The following is a 6,310-nucleotide window of genomic DNA, read 5'->3' as shown; positions in this document are numbered from 1 at the left end:
CCTTCTTCCATTCGTTTCTTTCTTTTTTTACTTGCTTGCTTGTTTATTTATTTATTTATTTATTTATTTATTTATTTATTTATTTATTTATTTATTTATTTGAGACAGGGTTTCTCCAAGTAGCCCTGGCAGTCTTCCTCAAGTTCACTAGGTAAACCAGACTGGCCTCAAACAGAGATATGCTCGCCTCTGCCTCTTGAGTGCTGGGATTAAAGGTGTGTGGTACCTCGCCTTGACTGTCATTCACCTCCCATTTGGAGGCAGGGTCTCTCTCTCTCTGAACTTTGAACCCTCAGGTTGCTGATATCTATCCCAATCCCCCATGGGGGTTACAGAAGCAAGCTGCCCTCTCCACCGCGCTTTTACCTAAGAGCTGGTGACCCAAATTCAGATCTTCTTAGGCTAGCTGCAAACACTCCGCCCTCTGGGCCATCTTCTCAGCCCCTCCCACTGTCTTTTCATTTTATTGATGGAGTTCTTTGAAACACACATTCTTTTAAAGAGTAAAATTAAAACCCATGCCTTTAATCCCAGCACTCAGGAGTCAGAGGCAGGAGGATCTCTGAATTTGAGACCAGCCTGGTCTACAGATCGAGTCCCAGAACAGCCCGGGGCTGTATGGGGGAGGGGGGGAAGTGAAATTAAATTCATGTACTTGTGCATAGCTATGTAGTTTCCTACAGTTTTGTGTGTGTCTGCTGTGATGCAAGGGTATTTAATTTTAAGTTTAATATTGTTTAATTGATTTACTTTTCTGCTATAGTTTAGCTCCAACATTTAGGTTTTTGATCCATTTGGGATCAACATCTGAGGGTGCAGTGGGGTGAGGCACTGCTTCATTTCTTTGTGCACGGATACCCAGATACCCCTGTCAGATATGAACAGACTGTAAATACAAGGGCTTATTTCCTTTTAAACAATATTTATTTTATTTTTAATCTGTGTGTGTGTGTGTGTGTGTGTGTGTGTGTGTGTGTGTTGTGTCATGTGTACATGTGAGTGGAGGTGGCCTCAGAGACTGGGGAAGTCAGATCCCTGGAGCTGAAGTTACAGGTGGTTATAAGCTTCTAGATGTGCGTCGTGCTGGGAATCGAATTCAGGTCCTCTGGAAGAGCAGCGAGTGCCTTTAATGGATGAGCCCTCTGTGCAGCCCACAAGAGCTTACTGCTAAATTGTCAGCTCTCTCCTATTGATCTGTAGATCTCGAGGTAGAATAATGCTACACATGGTCCCTTTCTCTTTCTCTTCTTTTCCCTCGGTGCTGGGGATTGAACCCAGAGGGCTACTTGTACATGCTGGGACTCCTGGGAGCTGTCCACTTCCGTCTTGATAGTAACTGAGTTGGAACTGGACCAGATTAACTGGACCAGGGAATGCACAGAGAGCTCCTTCTCTTCCCACACACTTCAGAGATCCGGGGTGCTTCCAAAGACACGATTTTGGCACCAAAGCAACCCCGGGAAGACGGAGCTTAGGAGGCTTCCTCGTGAAGTTCTAGACCCATCCAAGGCAGCCGGGATCCTGAGACCAACCTTACGGGGTCATCTGACTCCCGGTGACCTGCTCTTACTATCCCAGCTCATTAATTCCTGGTGGGGTCCAGAAATTTGAGAAAAAGAAAAAATAGGAGAGGAAAATTAGAACAACAAAATGCAGATTAAAAACCTATGTCTGGGGGTTGGGGATTTAGCTCAGTGGTAGAGCGCTTGCCTAGGAAGCGCAAGGCCCTGGGTTCGGTCCCCAGCTCCAAAAAAAAAAAAAAAAAAAAACCAAAAAAAAAAAAAAAACTATGTCTGTACAACACCCCTCCCCTCCAAATTGTATACGGCTGCCCCGGCAGCTTTATAAACTGCCTAAACTTGAAAGCAGCCACAGTGAATAAGCAGGAACGAGCAGGAAATGGAATATTACTCAGCACCAAAAAGGAGTGGACTGGGTTTAGTGCCACACACCTTTTCTCGAAGCTCTCGGGAGGCAGAGGCAGAGATCTCTAGGAGTTCAAGGGCAGCCTGGTCTACAGAGAGATCCCTGTCAGGTGAGCTACGTGATGAGGTCTTGTCTAAAACTAAGTAAGCGGATGATGAATGAATGAATGAATGAATGAATGAATGAATGAATGAATATCAGTAAGTGAAAACACACGGAGGGACCTCAAATGCCTGCTACTACTTCAAGGATGGCAATGTATACCGTATGCCTTCTAGAAAGCGCTAGGCATTCTAGAGGAGAAACTCCTGTGGAAGCAGTGAGGAGATCGAAGGTGTAGAGAAGGGAAGAGTAAAAGGCAGAACTTGGAGGACTCTTGAGAGCAGCAAAACTACCTTATTTGATACTACGCTGGCAGATACACAGCTGTGCATTCTATACCTCTAGAGTTGCAACCCAGCAGTGACCACCAAGGGAGACCTGAGTTCCACTGATACTGTGTCTGTACACATTTGCCTGTCCCTACAAACGAAGAGTCCATGGCGGCCATGTTGACATGGGTGGTGCTGTGCCTGTATGCCCAGGTGTATAGGCCAGCTTCTGTGCCTTCTGATCAGTGTTGCTTGCTGTGAGCCCAAAATCACTCTAAAAATCATACCTGCTTGTACTTTCTTAAATGAGGGGAGGTTGTAAAATGGACCGGTCCTATGTAATACCAGCACTTGGGAGGTAGAGGTGGGCTGATCAGGAGCTCAAGTCCAGCCTGGGCTCCATGAGACCCTGTCTCAAAATGAGACAGAGCAAAAGGATGAAAGGCAGGGGCTGGGAAGACGCCTCTGTCAGTGAAGTGCTTGCCAACACAGTCGTGAGGATCTGAGTCCTAGCCAAGAACCATTTAAAGAGGCCAGATGTGGGGGGCAGTGATCGGGATGGAAAGTGAATAAATGCATTAGTTGAGAAAAAAAACGCCAGGTGTGTATGGGGGGGGGGGTGCTTACCCTGGCTAGCCCTGGAGAGGACACCTAAAGTTGCCCTTCGGTTTTCACATGTGTGCCCGCAAGCTCCCACAAGACACAACAATAAATCAGACATTTTAAACTAATTCCTATAAAAACAAACAAACAAACAAACTGAAAACCTTGTGATTTAGCCTTCAGTCTGGCAGTTGCTCTAAAAAGTTCGTTAGTTTATTTTAAAGTAATGTCTCCCTAAAACCTGCCTTAGGGAGACCCCAGCTATCAGCGTCATCTGATGGCCACCTCCTTAAAATAAGTGCTGACGTCCGACGTCTGTGGCCAGGCACGGTGTCTGTAACACTAGCACTTGAAACGTGAGGCAGGAGCATTGCCTCGAGTTTGAGGCTAGCCTGGCTTTCAGTGGTTTTCAGACCAATCTGGGCAAAGAGTGAGAGTCTGTCTCCAACAAAGAAGTTGGGGGCAGCACTCTGGATGGTTTTCGGTAGATGGCATTTTCTTGCCTTATACGAAGCCCTGGGTATGATCCCAGCACTTGGGAAGAAAGTAGAGAAGGGTCAGAAATTCAGGGTTATCTTTGCTCCTTGGGCCAGCCTGGACTACATGAGATCTCTTGCCCAAAAGAAAAAACAAAGGAAGGAAGGAAGGAAGGAAGGAAGGAAGGAAGGAAGGAAGGAGGAAGGAAGGAAGGAGGAAGGAAGGAAGGAAGGAAGGAAGGAAGGAAGGAAGGAAGGAAGGAAGGAAAGAAAGAGCTGTGTGGTAGTGACACACACTTTAATCCCAGCACTTGGGAAGCAGAGGCAGGCGGATCTCTGAGTCTGAGGGCAGCCTGGTCTACAGAGTGAGTTCCAGGACAGCCAGGGATACACGGAGAAACTCTTGTCTCCAAAACCAAAACCAACCAAACCAAAAAGTTCCGGATAACACAGTAGACTCACGTAGTCATCCCCTTCCTTATGAGTGATTTGCTGGTTTAAAATGAAATAGGGCCAGCAAAGACACCAAAAACATTTGCTGCCAAACCTGACTTTGAGTTTGGTCCTTAGGACCCACACGGTGAGAAGAACCAACGTTTGGGGATTATCCTCCGACTTCCTTCTGTGGGCCACGGGGTGTGCGCTCACACACTAAATAGAACATAAGAAATCAAAATTGGACATCGAATCAAGTATGGTGTCTCGTGCCTGTAACCCTGGCACTCAGGAGGCTGAGGCAGGAGGATCATGAACTGCAGGGCAGGCCAGGCTACATGAATAAGTAAATCTCCCCCTACCTCCCAACCTCCTCATTCCTTCTCCACATCACTTAACAGGGCTCCTATGTGTTCATCCGATTTCTGTTGGCACAAATCAACCATCGTAACTCTGTACTTGGGGTAGAGGCTAGAAGGTGGGTGTTCTGTAAATATCTGATACTGGTTACACCATCTCGGTTGCTGGGTGCGATGTCACTTGTCCAAGAGAGATGTCTCTCTCAAGAGGATTGAAAAGCATTATAGAGCAAATTCTTTCATTTGTGGAGTGGGCTTGTGTATGCAGCACTGGAGAGAAGGACCTGGGGCTATGGCTTCTAATCTCCCAAGTCGAGTCTGGGCCCCAGTGATCGAAGGATCATTTTTTCCCCCCTTAATCCTGCCCAGACCCTCATGCATTGTCCCGGGAGGGCCACCCTGCCAAGGATTCATTGCCCCTTGGCAGCAAAGTGAACTGAACCAGCTAGGTAGCAGGGATCCTGCAGTGGGAGTGGACTTGAGTCACCAGCTAGCTACCGGCACAAGGAAATACAGGTTTTCTGCTCCAAGGTACTGAATGAAGATACCAACCAGGGATGCTCTCTCAAGCTGCTACGTCACAGTCATGGCTGGCTCCGAACAAACAATGCCTACTATTTCTCCGGCCTCTGAGCCACCTGCCAAGAGCGGGAATACACAAGCCAGTGTTCACAGATCTGCCCTTCCTGGCACGTCTCAGAACATGTTATACACAAGGAGCCGGAAGTTCTAAGAAGAATCAGGTCACTGACACCGGGCACAGGGAGTGTTTTACCTGCTGACCCTCATCTATCTCTCCCTCTCTCTCCCGTGACACATCTCAAGTTCCAGCTCAGGTAAGTAAGTATAGGGTGCTTCCCATCCCACCTCCCACCTCCCACCTCCCAATCCAGGGGATGCTGAGACACTGGGAGGGTAGGAGGAGACAAGTAGGAAGAAGGACATTTGTTTGTACCCGGCAGGATGTACCTGCTGAGCTTTCCCACAAGGCTCCAAAGGAAACTTAAAAGGGGTTCACTCTCTCCCCCGGTGTGATGGGTGGGGGAGGGGCGTGTACTAAGAGGTCCAGGATAGCACCTCCAGGTTGGGATGCCAGGCTGGGGCTGGGGTACACATTATCACAAGGGTGAACGAGTACAGGGTGGGTACAGAGGTGACTACTAGATCACACTGGGAGGGTGTAAGGAAGAGAGGAGACAGGGATGCAAGCAAGGTGGTAGGGAGGGGGTTGTAAAGACACCTTAGCCTCCTGCTTGGACCATTTCTAACGTGGCTTCAACCAGGGAAGTGAAGGTATCCCTTGGCCTTGAGCCAGAAGGGTGGACCTGCCTCTCACCATGTCTAAGGGACTTTCTTGGTCTTCCCAGGCTGGAGATAAGAAGTTTGGGGGTGACTGAAAAGACATGGGATTAAAGTACTCAGAGGAGATGCTAAAGAGCCGTGAGAGGGAAGAAGACAGGAGTTTGGCTTCATAGAGGGAAATGAGTTACTGAGGAAAGTTAACTCTAAACTCGGTGGATAGGCAGCCCAGGTTCTTCCAAATCAGACTGAAGGGAGCTAGGACCCCAGATGAAGAGGGTCATTCGGAGGGGAAGGTGCACAAACGCGTCAACCGGGATCCCAAACTGGAATCTCTGAGACACTGGCTTCTCTCTCCGCTTCATTGGGGACCAGACCAGCGAGTGTCTGGAATCAGGTTCCCCCCCACTCCAGAGAGTCCGAAAGGGGCCGGGAGTGAGACAGGAGGAGCTGCCCACAGAAAGGCGGAGAGGTGACCACCTGAGAAACCTGGCTCAAAGCTGGGCATGCTCTCAACAGACCATAGGGGTCCCGAGTGTGGAGAGAAGGGTTTAGGGAGTTGCAAGGCACACTTAATTTGGACAGCAAGGGCTGAGGAGGGGCAAACAAAACTGGGAAAGATTCTACTAGTGTACTGATAGATGCTCCCCACTCAGGATGCGAGGCACTGAGAGGGCTCCCCAAATTGGAAGTGGGAAACTAGGAGTGGACTGGAGACCGTTGTCAGGGCACTCTAAATTAGGAGAAACTGGGGGTGGGGGGGCTCCAAGGGCGGCTTCTCGCTCGAACTGGGAAGAGAGGTTCTTACCAGTTGGAAGGTGTAGGGATTGGGGGGCACTGG

This window comes from Rattus rattus, chromosome 16 (genome assembly GCF_011064425.1).
Source record: "Rattus rattus isolate New Zealand chromosome 16, Rrattus_CSIRO_v1, whole genome shotgun sequence".
Lineage (NCBI taxonomy): Eukaryota > Metazoa > Chordata > Mammalia > Rodentia > Muridae > Rattus > Rattus rattus.
Note: the sequence above shows the minus strand (reverse complement) of the source record.